The sequence below is a fragment of the Lithobates pipiens genome, unplaced genomic scaffold, assembly GCF_037356315.1.
Source record: "Lithobates pipiens isolate NorthernLeopardFrog02 unplaced genomic scaffold, aLitPip1_a1.2 Scaffold_25, whole genome shotgun sequence".
Lineage (NCBI taxonomy): Eukaryota > Metazoa > Chordata > Amphibia > Anura > Ranidae > Lithobates > Lithobates pipiens.
This window is the reverse complement of record NW_027507787.1, coordinates 115,542,784-115,566,132: the sequence shown is the minus strand read 5'-3', so window position 1 is coordinate 115,566,132 and position 23,349 is coordinate 115,542,784. Positions and strand designations below refer to the sequence as shown.

The 23,349-nt window shown below is 43.7% G+C and overlaps 2 protein-coding genes across 13 annotated transcripts in view; one reads left to right on the top strand and one right to left on the bottom strand.

Moving 5' to 3' along the window:
* CUNH10orf71 (chromosome unknown C10orf71 homolog) overlaps window positions 1-23,349 on the top strand; it is a 1,142,779-nt gene that overhangs the window by 614,637 nt on the left and 504,793 nt on the right. The window lies entirely within an intron of this gene.
* The window catches only part of LOC143930478 (uncharacterized), a 98,078-nt gene that overhangs the window by 63,512 nt on the left and 11,217 nt on the right, over window positions 1-23,349 (bottom strand). The gene's annotated exons all lie outside the window — the stretch shown is intronic.

Sequence of the window (23,349 nt, the reverse complement as noted above, 5' to 3'; positions counted from 1 at the left end):
TGGGAGGCGTTTAACCTTAAACTGCATAGAGGGTTCTTTACTGTAATGTATGGAAAAAACGACCGGACATTCTGACAACAAAACCGTGTATTTTTTTCCGACGGATATTGGCTCTAACTTGTCTTGCATACACACTGTCACACAAATGTTGTCAGAAATTTCGATCAGTGATAATTAGTGATAAAGAAATAAATATACTTTATACTGGATTTATACTATGGATGCCCATTGTTGATTACATGTGGATGTCATTTTATACACATTCTGTTCTGGAGTAGGAGAGCTTGCCATTCCCTGGGAATACCCCAATACAGTTTACTACACGCTCTTTACCCGTGCAGGGGTGGGGGCTTCTGGTGAGTGCACATACTTGTGGGGGAGCCTTATTTTGATGTACCTGGTCACTTTATTTTATGCACAAGAAGGCACTTTATTTGATGCACAGAAGAGGACATTAAGTCGCAACACCTGGAAATTAGCACAAGTAACTTTCATGGAAATATGAATATGGGACACTGAATTTCTTATTGTTTACTGGTTCATGGACTTTCTTTTTTGATACACAGTAATACGTAAAACTCTTTATCAAACCAACTATCCACCACAAATATTAAAACACTACTAAAATCATGGTCTGACTTTCACGTCTCCTGTTGATAACTGTTATCATATTGGTGATATTGCCTAAAATACTATTTCACTTTAGAGCTCTACCCATACAGGTCCCCAAAAATGTGCTAGATTCCCTACAAAGAGAAATTAACAAATGTATATAGTGCAACAAAAAACTGAGGTTTGGTTACTCTCTTATGCACAGATTTCAATCCAATGGTGGTTTGAGCCTTCCTAACTTATGGTGTTATTACCTAGCAGCAAGATTTACAAAGTTGGTTCAATGGTTTGCTTCTTCAAATCAAGTGGCCTGGTTAAATTTTGAAGAAAAATCTAAATTTACCATTCCATCTACAAGGAATATTATGGTCCAAGTAGATTCACCCTAGAGAGATATTTCCCTTAAATAAGGTGGTGGCTCAGTTATGGCACTGTAACAAAGATAAATTAGATTTTATGTCACCCATCCCCCCCCAGCATCCTTTATAGGAGACCCCCACCTCCCTCCAGCCTTTAGAAATAGTAATACATTTGTGATATGGAAATTATACAACCTTACCACTCTGAAAATCCCTATCCATAAATAACAAATTTTGCCCTTTTTCAGATTTATGCAAACTATATAATCTCTCACTTTCAGAATTACCCCACTATACTAAAATTGAAACCTTCTACCAAAAATACTTCTCTATAACATTACAATTGAACATATCTGAATTTTCTCACCAAGACATAAGTGCCTGATCTCTCATATTTACCGATGTTTAAATAAATGTTCTCTTTTAGAAAAAACAAAACCAATGCAGCAATGGGAAATTGACTTGGACCAATCTTTTACACTACCAGAATGGACCACTATGATCCAAAACTTACTGAAATGTACTTGCTCAATCTCAGCAAGAGAAACAACCATCAAATACACAACAGATGATACCTAACTCCCTCCAAAGTAAACTAATTTTATCCATCGGTATCCCCCACTTGTTTCAGGGGATACCCAGATCAAGGTACCATCTTGCATACCTTCTGGAATTGTAAAATTTTGAATCTCATATAGTTACAAGCAGCAGCTAAGATTGAACATATCATAGGCAAAAAAAAAAATCCCTCACCCTTAAGATATGTCTACTGTTTGCATCTATATCAAATATACCCATACAGCATATTAGGTTAGTTAACACACAGTTCAACTCAATCCACTGGATGATAGCGTTTAATTGTCACTTACAACCAGTTCCGTGGTCCCAAGTAATGAATAGAATGGATCAAATAAAACTCTAAAGCCTTGTACACACGGTCGGAAAATCTGTCGGAATGCGTCTTATCGGACCGCGTCGTCAGATAATCCGACTGTGTGTGGTATGCATCGGACTGATTCCGTCCGAATCTCCGTCCGACTCAGTTTTCCAACATGTTAGAAATATTTCCAGACCAACTGGGCTGGTCGGACCTAATCCGATCATGTGTAGAGCATTTTGATCGGACCAAGTGGCACGCATGCTCACATTCAAATTCCGACACGGAAGCGCTCGTTCAAGTAAAACTACTGCTAGTAAGCAATATAGCACATTCGTCACGCTGCAATGTTAAAAATTCATTCATCAAGCACATTCTCTTGATCTTTAACAATGCTGCAAGAACGAACTTCTTTTGATGCTCATAGTCACACACACTTCTCCCGAACGGATTTCATTACTCTTTTTTAACCATTTCAGCAATACAATTTTAGTTTGCGTCACATCTACACAATGTTTTATTTTTTGGATTTTTTTTGGGGGGGGGGGGTTCCCTAAAGCCGCGTACACACGGGCGGACTGTCTGGCCAACTTAGTCCGCCGAAACACATTTCAGCGGACAGTCCGCTCGTGTGTGGGCTTCAGCTGACTTTTTCAGCATGCAGTCTGGCGGACTAAGTATTTCGGAATTTCCGTAATATTGTCCGTCCAACTTTGGTTTCAGTGGACAGTCCGCTCGTGAGTAAGCTAGTTCGACGGACTAAGTATGGCGCATGCTCAGAAAGGATTTACACGGCGAAAGGTTGCATTGCTGTGTATTGGACTTCCTATTTCTAGTCCCGTTGTACGTGCTGTACACGTCATCGCGCAAGCTTTCGACGGACTGTTGTTCATCCGTGTGTGGTCAAGTCCGTTCATTCGAAAGTAGGACGGACTGTCCGTCGGATTGTCTGACAGACTAAGTTGGCCATATAGTCCGCCCGTGTGTACGCGGCTTAAAAATCTCCTTTAAAGACACTTTGCTCATTTCTCCTTATTTTTTATGGTTTTTTTTGGGTGTAAACTTACAACAACATTATTGTATTTTTTATATTTTCTTTTTTAATCTACAGGAGGTTGTTTAGTGTTGGTACCCCTTGTTCTTTATTTCACTTTGTATTTTGGAAATGTACCTGCCTGTTCACAAATAAACTTTACTTTTTGAAGGAAAACACATTACACAAGTATTTCATCAAAGCAAAAAAAAAATTATTTTGTTTGCTCGAAAATAAAACTAGGAACGCAGCACTGGAGAAACTGCTTAACTTTGGTGCAGCCTTTGGCCCTCAGGGCAGACGTGACTAAATGAGATATTAAAAAATTGGTGGCCTGAGGAGTACTTATCTCAGGGAGAGAAGTCTGGTCCCGAAGTCCTAGAGAGCAGGAAATTCAGATGCCATTTATGTCGCCAGTATGGGGATCTTCAAGAGGCTGCATCTTCTGGCACACCAGACTCAACCCAGGCCATCACTCTCTGGTCTTCCTTTGTGACTTCCCACCAGGCATCCTTCCAGGCTGTGGCTGGGCTCCTGTAGCTGGGGCAGGAGAAGGAGGGCATTGGTGGACCTCCTGGCTGCCACTTGCCACAGCTTACCCCCGACTGAGGTCTTCCTGTGTATGAAAAGGGGACATAGTTTTAGTTTTTTGATCATCAATCACAACATTTTGTGCTCCTGGCTTTTGCTAATTGAATGTTACCAAATAGAACAGACTATCATTCTGACACCAGCATTTTTATTTCCCGTCCCAATCATTTTTGGTCACTACTGTCTATTGAGATGTAAACCATCTCAACTTACTGATCAATAAGAACATCTAGTTAACATCATTAAATGTAACACAAGAAATATGTTCAACAATGCAATACCTGTCTCAAGCTGGGTCCCACCACATGGTGCTGCCTGGAAGGCCCAGGTTGGACATCAGAAGCCTCAGCTGGGGGTGAAGGATGCCTTGGAGGAAGCCTGGAGAGTTGTGGCCTGAGTGGTGGCCTGGGTACCCCTTGGTCTACCAGAAAATGCAGCCTGTCAAAGTGCACCATCCTGGGGTAATAAACAGCATCTGAATCTCCTGCTCTCAAGGACTCCAGATGCTTCTTTCTCTCCCTGAAATATGTAAGCTTCATGGCCACAATTTTGCGATTCAGATAGGTCATGTCTGCCGTGGGGACCCTGATCTGCACCAAAGCAAGCAGTTTCTCCAGTGCTGCGTTCCTCTTTGATCTGTCATTATAAAACTTGTTGTGGAACTGCCATAGGCAGGGCATCTCCATGTAGAGCTCGAGGAATAGCCCCATAAAGTTGGCATTGTTGAATGGGTCCATTTTGTCTGCAAGACACAACACAAGACAAACCCTCAAATACTAATAATGCAATTAAAATCCCTCCTAATCTTGTCCCAACATTGGCCTAGATACAAGCAGTCTAGTCTAGTGAAGCACCAAGTTAAAAATGTTACCTTCGTTTCCACGTTCGCCGCGTCCGTGACTCACACTCTCCTCCCAGATCGTACGGACGATACACATGTGTGGTGTTTTATATACAGTGTGCATGCGTGAGAAACTCCGCCCGCCCCTGACATTCTTTCCAGACTATTCCCCGCCCCTTCGCTTCCCACGCAGTGGGGAGAGCACATGGCAGAGAGAACGCAGGTGCACACTAATAGTTCCACTAACGAGGAGGAGGGTGAAGAAAGCCCGGAGCCTGAAACGTCCCGATCCAGGAAGACAAGATTTAAGGCCTCAAATATGTCTTTTGGAGAGATGTTGGAGATGGTCGACATATTGAACAGGACCGACTATGATGGGAAGTATGGACCTTACCCAAACCCAAATATCAGAAAGGCCAAGATCATAAATAAAGTTGTGAAGAGTCTTCTGAAGAATTTTGGGGTACGCCAATCCAAGGATCAACTGAGAAAACGCTGGTCAGACCTGAAACTGAGGGAGCACGAGCAGTACCTAAGGATCAAGCGTGTTCTTAAAAAAGTAAGTAGTTGTCGTGTGTTCATATGATTATTCTTGCTTGCATACATGCTCCATGTGCTTTGATTTCATGTTGTGCATTTTAAAATGGCCACTTTCAAGGTCATGGTTTCGTTCGTTCGTATGAAACATCGTTCTGCAGGGAAGTATTCCAGCTTAACAAAGTGTACCCAATAATGTTCTCACCTTGTAACTCGGCCCAAAAACACAATTGTACAACACTTCCAAGCAATGTTTCAGATTCCTATTTCTGCCCTCTGTGTGCTAATTAATCTTTGTTTACATTCTCATAGCGGAGAGAAGACTCGGCAAGTATGAGGACACCAGGGACCATGAGGACACCAGGGACCACACCCCTCCCAAAGAAGGGCAACTTCCAAAAGAAGAAACAGAGGAGCAGGAGGAGGAGCAGGAGGAGGAGGAGGAAGAAGGAGAGATCGTGGAGGTTGGACAAATTGTCACCACAACAGGTGAGTGTCGGAGAACACAGCTTCCGGTAAGCTCATCAATGTATATCACCATATTTACATGGTGTGTTTTTTTTTTCTAGGTGATGAGGAGGAAGATTCCCGTTTTACCAGTGAAAGTGCCCAGATCTTGATTGGGGAGATAATGGGGTGCAATAGGTATTTGGAAATTGTACAACAAAACATCAATGGTGTTAAAAATAAAATGAAGAACATCATTGATGTTTTGGGGAGAGTGTGAAAAATAAAAAAACTAGATAGGGTTTTATTTTTGCTTTTTAACATAAAAATGTTGTATTTTGCATAATTAAAAATTTGGAAGATGCACAGAGTGTGTAAACATGCGCTATCTCCCATCATGGGGGATCAATGTACATGTTCTGTGGAAAGTGTGATGAGGTGAAGAGATGAAGGGGTTGCAGCCCCAAAGCATGTACATTGATCCCCCATGATGGGAGTCAGCACATGTTGACACACTGTGTGCATCTTCCAAATTTGGATATTTCAGGGGTCACACCCCATGTGATGAAGGCAATATCAGCCCAGTTTGTACATACTCATGTCTGATATTGTCTTCACTTTTCCAAGTTGAACTTTGTAAGTTCCTGTGTTCCGTATTTTACGGTTTGATACATGCCTGTTTACACAAAAAAACAAGTAAAAAATAAATATGATTAAACTCGGTTTTGGATACCCCAAATATCTTGGTTTGTTGTAAAAACCTTTAATAAACGCACATATGAATGTGCTTGTATTAAAAAGTTGAATTCTCAACAATGTGTGGCTTCCTTTTTCATTGGGCTTAAAATGTATTTGTAGTGAAATTTGAGTTTGTGCTGAGAAGGAGTGCGATTTAATAAAGGCAACTCCACTTTGCACTCCAAGTGCAGTTTCAGGTGTACTTTTGCAGTGCACTTGTAGTGCATAGTGGATGTGCCTTTAGTAAAAAGCACCCACAGTGATGTGTAAATTTGGACAATCATGCCATTTTCCTGCCATGGTGCTGAAAATTAGCATGATTTTGATCAGTAATGCACTACACATTAGTTAACAAAAAGAAGGTGTGTGTGTAGCAGACCCACAACATAATAAGATTATCTGAAGAAGAGACTGTCCCCTAATCTCGCTCTGAACTTGGGTTTGCACTGTTGGTGAAAAAGGCACAACTTTAATAAAAATGGCAAAGTGGGAGGCCACAGTCTGCCATTCCTGTGACGTTGAAGGACACTGTGTAGTGACACAAGAAAAACTAGTAATTTGACAAATCAACATTGCATGCAGATTAGACACCCACATTTTTTGGCCAAATTAATATAACATTTTTTGAAATTAGTATTCAAAGCCTAAAGTATAAGGTCCCCTTATGAGAGTCATAACCCCCCCCCCCCATCTGATGGGCCCTTGCTAAAAAATGAGGGGGGTGATGTTTAGGACAGGTAACGCTCTCCACTTGATTGAGAGCTGAATGCCTAAATAATGTGTGATACTTTGTGAAGCCCCTCCTTAGTTACACTATTGGCAGCCCCCCGGACAGGTAAGAAGTGTCATAATAACAAAATGGAAGGACATTTTGACATTCTGCTATTACATAGCAAGAAAATTAATGTGTTTAAAAAATAAAAATAGCATTTGAAAGGATTGAGGCAGGCCCTTACACTACATGCTTTGGTGAATTTGTCCATAAATGTGATCATGATAAAGGTATTTAGAGTGTGTATTGGGTTGGGTCAAGTCATCAGATAGAAGATTGCTATCAGCTGAGGTAGCAGTTGGGGAGAGGGGGGTTCTTAATGAGTTTGGCACAACTCCAAAAAACAAAAAAAATTCACTTTGCATGAATTGAAGCACACACATCACATTTGTAGAGATTTTAGGGGGTGTTTAGGGTAAAGCAATACTATGGAGCTGCCAAAAGACATTGTTAAGTGACTAGACTATAGTTTTAGGGGCCAAGAAGAGCATGGTGGGGAAGTTAGTGAGGCAAATCTGCATGAGGACAAAGGGGCAGAGCATATGAATTAGAGCATATTGCAATGATGGTAATTAGGGAATGAGGAAAGAAATGCAAGACATTAGCAATCATGAAATACATAGAATGTGATGTTTAAGGCTAAAACTTAGCATAATATAGTCCTTCTGCAGGAGATGAATGATGGCAGAACAGGTCTCTGGAATAATGATCCCCAGAGCCTGGGGGGAGATGCCTGTAGAGAACTTGAGGTCCTGAAGGCTTCTCCCTGTCGCCAAGTAGCGCAACATGGCGATGAGCCTCTGCTCCGGAGTGATGGCTTGCCGCATGCAGGTATCCTGCCTGGTGATATAAGGGGTGAGCAAAGCCAGCAGACAGTGAAAAATGGGGTCCGTCATCCTGAGAATAATCCAGAAATGATCAGGATTATTCTCGCGGATCTCACAGAGCAAAGGCATGTAGGAGAACTGGTGACGCTGGCACAACCAATTCTTGGTCCACAAACGCCTTCCTTCCCTGTTCATGGGCTGGGCTTGTGTCAAAGTCAAAGTAAGAACCCCTGCACAGCACAAACTGTACGATGAGTACGTAGATGAAACATGTTTGGAAAACGGTCGGCTCGTCAGAACGGACACCAGAAAGCACCGATAAAGAGCAAGGCCTGAAAGGACGACCTGAATAGCAGAAGCAAGCAGACAATAAAAAATGCCTTTCAAAGCGTACTATACCAAGATATAGTCCACAATGAGAAGCAAATACTTAATGACTGCATGCACTGATTATCAGATACGCAAAGACAAGCACAAACTGAAGAGCGGTAGCGATCTGAATCACTAATCTGAAAAGCGTGAATCGTCTCTCACCAAACTTCTACTAAAACACGTGATCAGCAGAAGGAGCCCAAAGGGTGCCGGATGTGGTGCTGAACTTCCTTTTTCTAGTCCCGCCATACACGGCTTACGTCACCGCGTTCTTGGCAACCGCTAAATCAGACAACTTGGCCCGACCGTGTGTATGCAACAGTTTCGGACACAATCCGTCGGACTTAATCCGACGGGCAAAATCCGATGGATTTGGTTGCCAAAATCTCTGACCGTGTGTACGTGGGCTAAGAGTGCATCGATCATTCTCTCTTCGACAATATACACATTTTAAAAAAAATGGTCTCCTTGGGATATACCTCAACCCTGACTATCACATACTGTAGCGAAATAAGTAATATCAGCCTAGAATTATATGGTGATTAGGGATGAGCCTGTTCGGTTCGCACCAGAACCTGCAAACAGACCAAGAATTTGCGCAAACTTTAGAACCCCATTAAAGTCGATGGGACTCCAATGTTCTAAAGCAAAAGTGCTAATTTTAAAGGCTCCTGCCCCAGAGGACATGTATCAATGCAAAAAACGTTTTAAAAATGGCTGTTTTTCGGGAGCAGTGATTTAAATGATGCCTAAAGTGAAAAAAAAGTGAAATATTCCTTTAAATATCGTACCTGGGGGGTGTCTATAGTATGCTTGTAAAGTGGCGAGTGTTTCCCGTGCTTAGAACAGTCCCTGCACAAAATGACATTTTTAAAGAAATAAAAGTAATTTAAAATGGCTTGTATCTTTAACCACTTTCAGACCGGACCAATTTGCTGGTCAAAGACCAGACCACTTTTTGCGATTCGGCACTGCGTCGCTTTAACTGACAATTGCGCGGTCGTGCGACGTGGCTCCCAAACAAAATTGACGTCCTTTTTTTCCCACAAATAGAGCTTTCTTTTGGTGGTATTTGATCACCCCTCCAATTTTTTGCGCTATAAACAAAAATAGAGCGACAATTTTGAAAAAAACGCATTATTTTTTACTTTTTGTTATAATAAATATCCCCAAAAATATATAAAAAAAATGTTTTCCCTCAATTTAGGCCGATACGTATTCTTCTACATATTTTGGTAAAAAAAAACGCAATAAGCAATTATTGATTGGTTTGCACAAAAGTTATAGCGTTTACGAAATAGGGATAGTTTTATAGCATTTTTATTAATAATTTTTTATTATTTTTTTTTTACTAGTAATGGCGGCGATCTGCGATTTTTATTGTGACTGCGACATTGTCGGGGACCCATCGGACATTTTTGACACATTTTTGGGACCATTGTCATTTATACAGTAATCACTGCTATATAAATGCAGTGATTCCTGTGTAAATGACACTGGCAGTGAAAGGGTTAACCAGTGGGTGGCAGTGTAGGGGTTAAGTGTTCCTAGGGGTGTGTTACTAACTGTGGGGGGGTTGGGCTTTCATTTAGTGTACACTGATCTCTGCTCCAATCACATGGAGCAGAGATCAGCGTCACTAGTTGCTAGGCAGAATGGAAAAATGTTGTTTACACATCATTTCCTCCATTCGGCCGCTCCGTGAGACGATCGCGGGGATGCCCGCGGCGATCGAGTCCGCGGGTCCCCGCGACCGGACTCACGAGGGTCCCGACCAGCGCGGGAGCGCGCCGCCGGCGGCACGCTCCCGATGGCAGGGCGGCATCGAATATTGGACGTACCTGTACGCCAATATGCCTGCCCGTGCCATTCTGTCGACGTACATCGTCGTGCGCTGGTCGGAAAGTGGTTAATGTAATGTCTGGTTCCGGCAATATTGATGAAAATCAGTGAGACAAACGAAATGGATACCCCCCGTCCATTATCAGGCCCTTTGGGTCTTGTATGATTATTAGTGGGAACCCCGCACCCAAATTAAAAAAAGGAAAGGTGTGTGGCCCCCAGGCCCTATATACTCTGAACAGCATATACAGGCGGTGCAAACAAGACAGGGACTGCCCTATATGCTCTTCAGAATTTTGGGCCTACGGAGTTGGTATTGCCACAACACTGTAAGCCCTCACAGTTACTTTGGGTGGGCGCTGTAATGCCCTGCTGTGAACTATTATATCAAGAATTGTAATTACATGCCATTGTTGAACAGTGGTAGATAAATTGGGCCTTTGGTGGTGGTGGTGTTGCCACAACACTGTAAGCCCTCACAGTTACTATTGGTGGGTGCAGGAATGGGCCCTGCTGTGAAATATTAGATCAAGATTTGTAATTACATGTCCCTGTTGAACAGTGGCAGAAAACTTGGGCCTTAGGCACTGGTGCCACAACACTGCAACACCTCACAGAAACTCTAGTTGGAGTGCAGGAATGAGCCCTGCTGCAAAGTATTGCATCAAAAATTGTAATTACATGCCCCTGTTAAACAGGGGATGAAAAATTGTGCCTTAGGAACTGGTGCGACAACACTGCAACTCCTCAAAGATACTCTAGTTGGAACACAGGAATGAGCCTTGCTGCAAAGTATTGCATCAAAAATTTTATTTACACGCCCCTGTTAAACAGGGGCTGAAAAAATGGGCCTTAAGCACTGGTGCTGTTGCTACAACACTGCAACCAATCACAGAGATTGTAGTTGAGCCCAGCAACGAACCCTCCTGCAAAATATTGCATCAAAAATTGTAATTACACGCCCTTGTTAAACAGGGGCTAAAAAATTGGGCCTTAGTCACTGGTGGCGGCACCCAGAACCAAAAATGTTCTTACAAGCTATCAGCATGATCATTGAGGAGGAAGAGGATAGTCACTCAGCATAACAGTATAGTCACTCAGCATCAGCATAAGCAGTCTTGAAGGGATCTGACATTTCAAAAACAATTATTCGGTTACATCAGCATCAGGTGCTTGGTAGCTGGTGGTGATCCGAGACTGATTCAATTTTATGAAGGTCAGTCAATCAACCGAGTGGGTAGACAGGCACACCCTGTGATCGGTTACAAAGCCTCCAGCAGTGCTGAATGTGCATTCCGAAAGAACACTGGATGCAGGACAGGCCAGTAGCTCAATTGCATACTGTGCAAGCTCTGGCCAGTGATCCATCCTCAAGACCCAGTAACCTAGAGGATTTTCGGTGGGAAAGGTGTCCAAGTCTGATCTTGCCCCTAGGTATTCCTGCACCATGTAAATCAGACGTTGGCGATAGTTGCTGGAACCAATCATACCTTGGGGCTGCGGACTAAAAAATTGTCTGAAAGCATCGGTTAGACGGCCACCTTCTCCACCGCTCCTTCTGTGACTGACCAAAGCCTCAGCAACATGTTGTCCAGGACCAGGAATTTGTAACATCCCAGGCTCTGGGAACGTGTTGCACAGACCTTTCTGCAAGGCCTCCTGAAGATGTTTCATCCTCTGCTCCCTCTGGACAAGAGGGACAGTGTCACTGATGCATGCACTGTCACTGCTCACCATCCTCGTGGCCTCCTAAAATTGTGACAGGACAGAGCATGCATCCCTGATCATGGCCCACTGGCATGGGGAAAAAAAACAAATTCCCCAGACCCCTTCCTTGTGCCATAGTTGTTCAGGTACTCATTGATGGCCCTCTGCTGAGTGTGCAGCCGCTGCAGCATGGTCAACATTGAGTTTCGCCTGGTGGCCATGTCACAGATTAGGGGGTTCTTGGGCAGGTTAAATTCCTTTTTGAGGTCAGCCAGCCGAGCACTGGCCTTATATGACCAGCAGAAATGCACACAGACTTTCCTGGCCTGCCTCAGGACATCCTGTAAGCCCGGGTACCTGCCCAAGAACCGCTGCACCACCAAGTTAAGGACGTGAGCCAAACAGGGCACATATGTCAGTTGTCCCTGTCGGAGAGCGGAGAGGTGGTTGGTGCCATTGTCGCAAACCACCATTCCCGGCTTAAGCTGGCGTGGCTTCAACCACTTCTCAGCCTGCCCCTGCAAAGCTGATAGAATCTCTGCCCCAGTGTGGCTCCTGTCCCCCAACCACGCCAGCACAAGCACCGCATGGCATCTTTTTGCCTGCATACTTGCGTAGCCACTTGAATGTCTACGGAGCGTGGCTGGTTCCATGAACAAAGCACTGGAAGACGCCATGGAGGATGAAGAAGAGGAGGGAGTGGAGGAGAGAGGTGTGTCAGAATCACCAGTAGTAACATTTTGGAGGCGTGGTGGTGGAATAACCCCCAACACCACTACTGCACCTTGTCCTGCATCCTTCCCACCTGCCAGCAGAGTCACCCAAGGTGCCATGAAAGATAGGTAATGTCCCTGTCCATGCCTGCTGGACCATGAGCCAGTGGTAATATGCACCTTACCGCAGGTTGCCCTGTCCAGCGAGGTCAAGAGATTGCCTTCCACATGCTGGTAGAGAGACAGAATCACCTTCCATTGCGAAAAAGTGGCATTTGGGAACCTGCCACTGAGGAACCGCACATTCCACAAACTCACAGAAAACTTCAACTGAAAAGGCAGCAGTTGAAGTGCTAGCAATTTAGCCAAGCTAGCATTCAACTGCTGGGTGTGTGGATGTCTGGGAGTGATCTTCTTTCGGCAGTGCAGCAGCTGGGACAGGGAAATTTGCCTTGTACAATCTGACGTTGGTGCACCGATAGCAGATTGACCGCAAGTACTTGGCTGTGACACACCTAATTTTACACCTTCATTCCTCTCAATGCAGGTTTCAGAGAAGACTGAAGGTATAGTGGGCTTGGAGATCCCAGCTGATGAGGAGCAAGGAGAGGTCCGCTTTGTTCTTTGGTGTGGGTCTTTTAGGTATGTTTGCCAACGAACTGCATGGCAGGTCGACACATGTCTGGTCAAGCATGTGGTGCTCAAGCCCATCATCCCCTCCCTCCTCATCACTGGACCAAACCTGGCAGTATGCTGCAGCTAGGGAACATGGCTGCCAGATTGCTGTCCTTCTTGGGCACCCCTTCTCTCTGGGCACACGTTACTGCATTCCTCTAGCTGGGTACCATCATCAGAGCCTTCAAAACGCTGGGCATCCTCCCGGAGCATGTACCTAACACTGTGGCCACACAGTCCGGGGGATTCCTCAGGAGGACATGGAGGTGGGGCTAGGGAAGTAGTGACCTGTGTCCCATTGAGCCGAAGGAAGAGGCCTCCGCGTTGGCAGCTGCTTTGCCAAAGTACCCTGAGCCTGGGTGAGAGAGGATGAGGAGGATGAGGACAGCTTGGTCATCCACTCTACCAAGTCTTCGGCATGTTGCGGCTCAACACGGCCAGCTGCTGAAAAAAAGGACGAGCGTGTCCCACGTCCACGTGCTAATGAGGATGCACCATGTCCACGACCAACGCTGTTGCCTCTAGACACAGAGCATGCTTGCCCTCTTTTATTGGCTTGTGACTGTCTGCCTCTCCTTGTTGGCCTTCCAGACATACTAATGGCCTGCAGGGAGATGTAACTGCACAAAGCTGGGACGTTTATATATACTGATTATACTCCAGCTAGCAGAATCAACTGCCTGCCTGTAGTATTATTAGTATGAGAACACCGGCAATTGTGTTCAGGTAAAGCTTTAGCTGCGCACTGTGCAAAGGACACTAAAACAAAATACTGCAGCTCCTACCTGCATTTGTATGAGAACACCGACAATTGCATCCAGGTAAAGCTTTAGGTGCACACTATGCAAAGGACACTAAAACTAAATATTGCAGCTCCCTGCCTATATTTGTATGAGAACACCGGCAATTGTATTCAGGTAATGCTTTAGGTGCACATTATGCAAAGGCCACAAAAACAAAATACTGCAGCTCCTGGCTGTATTTTATGAGAACACCAGCAATTGTATTCAGGTAAAGCTTTAGGTGCACACTGTGCAAAGGACACCAAAACAAAATACTGCAGATCTTTGCGTATATTTGTATGAGAACACCGGCAATTGTATTCAGGTAAAGCTTTAGGTGCACACTGTGTGAAGGACACTAAAACAAAATACTGCAGCTCCTGGCTGTATTTTATGAGAACACCGGCAATTGTATTCAGGTAAAGCTTTAGGTGCACACTATGCAAAGGACACCAAAACAAAATACTGCATCTCCCTGCCTGTGTTTGTATGAGAACACCGGCAATAGTATTCAGGTAAAGCTTTAGGTGCACACTGTGTGAAGGACACTAAAACAAAATACTGCAGCTCCCTGCCTGTGTTTGTATGAGAACATCAGCAATTGTATTCAGGTAAAGCTTTAGGTGCACACTGTGTGAAGGACACTAAAACAAAATACTGCAGCTACCTGCCTGTATTTGTATGAGAATGCTGGCAATTGTATTCAGGTAACGCTTTAGGTGCACACCATGCCAAGGACACAGTACACTAAGTGAAAATAGTGCAGCTCCCTGCCTGTCAGTATATTATGAAAAGAATAACAGGAACGCATCTAGCTAAACTGAATACAATGTATAAATATATATACACAACACACCTGGGATGCATATATATCCTCTACACACTGTAACTGAAGCTAACTGACTCGCCTGCCTAGTCTAACTCAAATCAAATTACACTTGTGACAGACATAGCTGGGACAGAGGCTCTTGGAGGGGACTGAATGCCAGCCTCTTGTGGACCGATTATGGGCCCTGGCATTTGGGGGAACGGTCCTCTTTGTGAGCTGTATGCCTGGGGACCCCTGAGGTGGTTTTACTTGGATTCAGGTCCATGCCCCCCCCCCCCCCAAGACAAACAGACTCTGGATATGTATATGCCATATTAGCAATTGACTGAATCACACAAACTCTTAGATGCTAATATCATCAACTCCAGCCAACTGTCTGTTGTCTTGTACAATGTAAATGTGTCTAGCCTGGCTTGACACAGATTGTTAAGAGTATTTAACCTATTGTTGTTTGTGCTAATTAACTCTGCATTGTATAAGGGAGTCCAGTTGTGATTTAGATAATTAGCTCACGTTAATTCTGTTTCTGGCTGCAGTTGTATTGTTAGAATATTATAAGCAGGAGGGGGGGGGGGCTCCTCTTCTACTGTATTATAAATACTTGTCATTTTGGTTCTAATAAATCAGTCCATGTTAGCAGTGAAACAAGTCTCGTCTTGTTTTATGCTTGGGAACATCTGATCTGATATCTATTTTCAGACTGGGAGGAAGTGGTATATGACGAAAGCACTCAAGTGGAGTGTAGGGACTTTTTGTAACAACACTTTCTCTCTTTCTATCTTTCTCAGCCACCGCAACACACTACACAAGGCCGCCACACAGGCGGCCTTATATAGTGTGGGGCGTGTACTAACCCCCCTGAGACAATCATGGCTCTCCATTTTTTCTGCGCTGTGATTGGCCAAAGCATGCAGGTCATAGTGTATGCTTGGCCAATCAGCAGCCAGCAATGCACTGCGATGCGGCAGTGAATTATGGGCCGTGACACGCCACTCGAATTTGGCGCTAATGACCCATAACGCTCGGAATGTGCGGAACAGACGATGTTCAAGTTGAACATGGGTTCTACTCGAACACGAAGCTCATCCCTAATGATGATGTAATTTACATAACCTTATGGGATAAACTAGTTCTTAGATATAAACACTATTGTTCTTACATTGTATTGCTAAGTTATTTATATATATATATATATATATATATATATATATATATATATATATATACACTATTTACCTCATATTAAGCACATACTTGATTTATACTGAATGTACCTATGTTTTTGTTATACATTTATACCAAATTATGACCTTTTGCAACAATAAAAATCATTTGTAAACAAAAAAAATAAAAAATACACTGCCTGAAGTATATTAGAAATAGTACACCACTTATTAACCACTTCAGCCCCCCGGAATTTACCCCCTTCCTGACCAGAGCACTTTTTGAGATTCGGCACTGCGTTGGTTTATCTGACAATTGCGCAGTTGTGCGACATGACTCCCAAAGAAAATTGACGTCCTTTTTTCCTCACAAATAGAGATTTCTTTTGGTGGTATTTGATCACCCCTGCAATTTTTTATTTTTTGCGCTATAAACAAAAAAAGTGTGACAATTTTGGAAAAAACACATTATTTTTTACTTTTTGCTATAATAAATATCCCCCAAAAATATATAAAAAAAACAATATTTTTCCTCAGTTTAGGCTGATAAGTATTCTTTTACAGATTTTTGGTAAAAAAAATAAAATAAATCGCAATAAGCGAGTATTGATTGGTTTGCGCAAAAGTTATAGCGTTTAAAAAATAGGGGATCGTTTTATGGCATTTTTATTAATATTTTTTTTTTAAATGGTGTCGATCAGCGATTTTTATCGTGACTGCAACATTATGACAGACACATCGGTAATTTTTGACACATTTTTGGGACCATTGTCATTTATACAGAAATCAGTGCTATACAAATGCACTGATTTCTGTGTAAATGACACTGGCAGTGAAGGGGTTAATGACCAGGTGGTAGTGTAGGGGTTAAGTGTGTCCTAGGGGCGTGTTTCTAACTGTGGGGGGTGTAGCTGTGTGTGACACATCACTGATCTCTACTCCAATCACAGGGAGCAGAGATCACCAACACTGTCACTAGGCAGAACAGGGAGATGCTTGTTTACATTAGCATCTCCCCGTTCTTCCTCCCTGTGAGGCAATCGCGGGTATCCCCGTGAGGCGATCGCGGGTATCCCCGAGGCGATTGAGTCCATGGAAACCGGGGGCCCGACTCACGGAGCTTTCCATGTGCGTGCCCGTTTTCCGCCTCTTAAAGGGCAACGTACAGGTACGTGATTTTGCCTGTATGAGCCCTTTTGCTGATATATAGAGGCGGTCAGCAAGCGGTTAATACACCACCTGAAGTATATTAGAAATAGTAGACACAGTGGTGTAGTGGTTAGCCTTCTCGCCTAGCAGTGAAAAGGGTGGCTGGTTCGAATTCCAACCACAACACTACCTGCCTGGAGTTTGCATGTTCTCCCTGTGCCTGTGTGGGTTTCCTCCAGGTACTCTGATTTCCTCCCACACTCCAAAGACATGCAGGTAGGTTACTTGGCTTCTGTCCAAAATTGGCCCTAGTATATGAATGGGGACCTTGGATTGTGGGCTCCTTGAGGGTAGGGATCAATGTGAGTTTGCAATGTACAGGGATAGGGACAATTGTAGACACTCACTCAGGTTGAACTGGATGGACTGGTGTCTTTATCAAACCTTACTAACTATGTAACACGGAATGAACCATAGATATAGGCTACACTGGATGCAGAGTGTATTTATCTATATATATGTATATATATATATATATTAGTCCTTGTACACACGGTCGGACATTCCGGCAACCAAATCCGTCAGATAAATTCTGACGGATTTAGTCCGCAAGAGGTCCAGAAGTGGTGTTGCATACACACGGTCGGACTAAGTTGTTGGAAATTTGCGGTTGCCTAGAATGCGGTGACGTGAGCCGCATATGATGGCACTAGAAAAGGGAAGTTCAGCACCACATCCGGCAACTTTTGGGCTCCTTCTGCTGATCTTGTGTTTATCGTGTGTTAGTAGAAGTTTTGGTGAGAGACGATTTGTGCTTCAGTTCGGTACTGCTCTTCAGTTTGTGCTTGTCAGTGCGTATCTGATTATCAGTGCGTGTACTCAGTAAGCATTTGTTTCTCAGTGTGGACTATATCTTGGTATAGTACGCTTTGATTTGCATTGCTTATTGTCTGCTCGCTTCCACTTTTCAGGTCGTTCTTTCAGGCATTGCTGTTTATTGGTGCTTACTGTTGTCTGTTCTGACCAGCCAAACGTTTTAAACCATGTTTGGTAACTTTTTTGTAACTTGGCGTTTTTGTGTAAACAGGCATGTATCAAAGCATAACATACAGAACACAGGAAATTACAAAGTTCAACTTTGAAAAGTACAAACTGGACTGATATTGCCTTCATCACATGGGGTGTTACCCCTAGAAAAGCCAAATTTGGATGATGCACACAGTGTGTCAACATGTGGTATCTCCCATCATGGGGAATCAATGTACATGTTTTGGGGGTGCAACCCCTTCATCTCAGCCACTTTCCACAAAACACGTACATTGATCCCCCATGATGGGAGATAGCACATGTTGACACACTGTGTGCATCTTCCAAATTTGGCTTTTAGTAAAATACAAAAGTTGTTTGTTTGAAACCAAAAAAACACAAGCTAGTTTGGGGTGTTTCAAACTCTCCCCAAAACATCAATGATGTTCTTCATTTTATGTTGAACATCATTGATGTTTTTCTGTATAATTTCTAAATCGTGATTGCACCCCATTATCTCCCCAATCAGGATCTGGGCACTTTCACTGGTAAAATGTCATTCTTCTTCCACATCGCCTAAAAAAACAAAAATAAGCACACCATGTATTATAAATATGATGACATACATTGATTAGCTTACCGTAAGCTGTGGTCTCCGACACTCTGTTGTGGTGACAATTTGTCCAACTTCAACAATCTCTCCTTCCTTCTCCTCATCCTCTGCTTCTGGTGTTGAAATTTGCCTTCTTTGGGAGGTGTGGGGTCCCTGCGTGGGTTTCCTCCAGGTACTCTGGTTTCCTCCCACAATCCAAAGACATGCAGGTAGGTTAATTGTCTTCTGTCCAAAATTGGCCCTAGTATATGAATGGGGACCTAGGATTGTGGGCTCCTTGAGGGTAGGGACCTATGTGAGTGTACAATCTACAGGGATAGGGACAATTGTAGACACTTACTCAGGTTGAACTAGATGGACTGGTGTCTTTATTCAACCTTACTAACTATGAAACTATGAAACTTGAAAGTGGCCATTTTAAACTGTACAACATTAAATCAAAGCACATGGAGCAGTATGCAAGCAAGAATAATCATATGAACACACGACAACTACTTTCTTTTTTGAAGAACACGCTTGATCCTTCTGTACTGATCGTGCTCCCTCAGTTTCAGGTCTGACCAGCGTTTTCTCAGTTGATCCTTGGATCGTCATACCCCAAAATTCTTCTGAAGACTCTTCACAACTTTAGTCATGATCTTGGCCTTTCTGATATTTGGGTTTGGGTAAGGTCCATACTTCCCATCATAGTTGGTCCTCTTCAATATGCCCACCATCTCCAACATCTCTCCAAAAGACATATTTGAGGCCTTAAATCTTCTCCTCCAGGATCGGGATGTTTCAGGCTCCGGGCTTTCCTCGCCCTCCTCCTGGTTAGTGGAACTCTAATTGCGCACCTGAGTTCTCTCCGCCATGTGCTCTCCCCACTGCGCCGAAAGAGAAGGTTTAGATAATAGTCTAGAAAGAACGTCGGGGCGGGCGGAGTTTCACGCATACACACTGTATATAAAACGCAACACGCGTGTGTCGTATGCACGATCTGTGAACAGAGTGAGGAGCTGACGCGCCGATCGTGCAAACGAAGGTACAATTTTTTTAACTTGGTACATCACTAGCCTATACTGCTTCTATATAGGTCTATGTTGGTACAAGATTAGGAGGGTTTAGCATGGCATTATTATTATTAGGGTTTGTCTTGTGTTGTGTCTTGCAGACAAGATGGATCCCTTCAAAAACTCCAATTTTATGGGGCTATTCATTGAACTGTTCAGGGAGCTTCCCTGGCTGTGGCAGATGAACAACCCCTTTTATAATGACTGAAGAAAGAGGAAGGCAGCGCTGGAGAAACTTCTTGCTTTGGTGAAGATCATGGTCCCCCCGGCAGACATGACCTATGTGATGGCCAAAATTGGTGCCATGAAGAGTACATATCTCAGGGAGCAAAAGAAGCACCAGGATTCCCTGAGATCAGGAGATCCAGATGCCATTTATTACCCCCAGGATGTTGTACTACGAGAGGCTGCATTTTCTGGTAGACCAGGGGGAACCCAGGCCACCACTCGACCGTCTTCCTTCAAGGCTTCCTTCACCCCCAGCTGAGGCTTCCAACGTCCAACCTGGGCCTTCCAGGCAGCAACATGTGGAGGGGCCCAGCTTGAGACAGGTATAGCATTGTTGAACATATTTCTTGTGATACATTTAATGATGTTAACTAGATGTTATTATTGATCAATAAGTTGTGATTTAACAAAGTGGTTTACATATCAATAGACAGTAGTGACCAAAAATGATTGGTACAAGAATGAAAAATGCTGGGCTCAGAATGATAGTCTGTTCTGTTTGGTTACATTCAATTTGCAACAGTCATGAGCACAAAATTGTGTGATTGATGAGCAAAAAACTAAAACTATGTCCCATTTTCATACACAGGAAGACCTCAGCCGGGGGGAGGCTGTGGCAAGTGGCAACCGAGAGGTCGACCATCGCCCTCCTTCTCCTCCTCCTGCCACAACAACAGGAGCCGAGCCACAGCCTGGAAGGAAGCCTGGAGGGAAGTGCCCAAGGAAGACCAGAGAGTGATGGCCTGGGTTCAGTCTGGTCTGACAGAATATGTGCCTCTTGTAGAACCACATCCTGGGGGCATAGATTGCATCTGCTCTTCCTGATCTGTAGGACTTCTGGACCAGACTTCTCTCCCTGAGATATGTACTCCTCAGGCCACCAATTTTGCATTTTCAAATTAGTTCATGTCTGCCCTGGGGGCCAAAGGCTTCGCCAAATTGACAAGTTTCTCCAGCGCTGCCTCCTTCTTTATTTGTTACTGACACCTAAATAAAGGTTTTTTTTGGTTGAAGAAATACTTGTGTATGTGTTTTACTTCAATAAGGACAGTTTATTTGTGAGTAGGCAGGTACATTTCAAAAATATAAAGTGAAATGAATAGCAAGGGGCACCAACACCAAACAACCTCCTGTAGATTAAAAAAGAAAAAAGGAATTAAATAAAGATAATAATGATGTTGTGGTAAGTTGACACACAAAACACACCCATAAAAATGCAAAGATGAGCAAACTGTCAAAAAAGGAGATGTTGATAAAAAAAAACAACCACAAAAATAAAAAACAAAAAAAGATTGGGTAGATGTGACGTAGATGTTAAAATATTGTATTGCTGAAATTAGTAAAAAGAATAAAGAAATACATTTGTGTGTGTGAATATGAGCATCAAAACAAGTTCATTCTTGCAGCATTGAAAAGAGCAAGAGAATGCGCTGCATGAAAGAATTTTTAACATGTGCTTTATCGATTACGAGCGGTAGTTTTACCTGAGCGAGCGCTTCCGTGTCCGAATTTGATTGTGAGCATGCATGGCACCTTGTCCATCGGAGTAGGCTAGATATGATCGGACTATGTTGTCGGAAACTTTTATAGCCAAGTTGGAAAACTTGGTCCGTCGGATACTCCGACAGAAACAGTCTGATGGAGACCACACACAGTCGGATTATCTGACAACACGGTCCTATCGGACATTGTCCATCGGAATGTCCGACCGTGTGTACAAGGGCTTAGACTGACTGTATATACATTGCCATTAACTGAATAACCTGCCTGCTGAATCTAAACCATGCTATCTCTCTGTAGGCAGCCTTATATAGTGTGGGGCGTGGACTTAGTCCCCCTGAGCCGTTATTGCCCAAAAGCACCCTGCCTTTGGCCAATTATGGTTTTCTTAGCAGAGGGCACTGGTATTATCTAAAGCATGCAGGTCAGGTGCATGCTTTGGCCAATCATCATACAGCAATGCACTGGGGCGTTCTGTGGCATTTGAATTTGTCGCAAACGCCCCATAATGTTCATTCTTCAGCGAACGGGCGAACACCCGATGTTCGAGTTAAACTTTGTATGAACTGATAAACATAGAGCTCATCTTTATAGATCATCTGCATAAGATGAGATCTTATGTTCAGTTGATCCAATACAAACGATCTTCCTATTTCCCCTAATGGTGCGCAGAAAGCTCCAGCTCCATAGCAAATAACAATGTGGACAGTGGGCATCCTTGCCTAGTCTCATTTAATTTTTCAAAATAATCTGATAGTCTACCATTAACTTTAACCCTTGCTCTATGAGCTGCATACAGTGCCATCACTCATTCCATCATCCTCTCTCTCAGACCCATCTCCCTCAAAACTCCGACCATAAACTCCCACCCCACCCTATCGAATGCTTTTTCAGCATCCATTGAAATTACTACATTCGGGGGCTGGTTTGGTCCATTATGCATCCAATGCAATACATGCAGGGCCAGAATAATATTATCTTTTGTCTCTCACCCCTTCATAAACCCTGTTTGATCTGGGTGAATCAATTTAACTATATAACCTTAGGGCCATAATTTTAGCCAGGAGCTTAGTGTCAGAGTTAAGGTGGGAGATGGGTCTGTAGCTGGCACAGCACTGAGGGTCTTTCCCTACATTTGGGAGGACCGTCACATAAGCCTCTGGAGGCAATGGGTTAGAGACCAAGATAGAGTTAAGGTATCTGCAAAGAGGAACCAACAGGATTAAGGAAAACTTTTTATAATACATATTTGTGAAACCATAAGGTCCCGGGCTTTTACCTAATGGCAAAGCCACAATCACTCCGCTCAGCTCTTCAATGGAGATTGCTTTTTCCGTTTCCTCCAAGGCCACAGATGGAATGGCCTGTACCCCTGAGGCCTCAAGATATTCCTGAATTCTATCCAAACGTCCAACCCCCTCTGTGAACATACGTTCGATTCGACCATCGGCTGTTCGCCCGTTCGGCGAATTCCGAACATTATGGGCAGTTCGCGCCAAATTCGTGTGGCGCTCACGACCCACAATGCACTGCATCACCGCAGTGCATTGCTGGCTCATGATTGGCCAAGCATGCACTGTGACCCCGCATGCTTGGCCAATCACAGCGCCAGCAGCGAGGAGAGCCATGATTGGCCACAGGCAGGATGCCTGTGGCCAATCATAGCTCAGGCTGTGTAGTACATGCCCCACACTATATAAGGCCGCTAGCGCGGCAGCCTTGTGTAGTGTGTTGGCTTCTGAAGCAGTTAGTGGGTGTTCAGTGTACCTTCAACACAGTATACACCGATCGTTATCGGCCGATTTTCGATCTTGCTCTTCTGCAGTTGTTGTTGTCTGCGTGCCCTGACCGCAGTATACACCGCTATATTCACCTCACCTATATAGCTAGTGATCTATCTTTTATAATAGAGCTTGCAGTCAGTAGTGTTAGGAGCTTGTGCGTGTTGTCTGCGTGCTCTGTACCCAGTACACACCGCTATATCCACCTACATAGCTCTTCTCTGAGCCATCTGCCATCTGCAGGAGTTATTGGAAGTTGTGTGTGCCTCCAGTACAACACAGT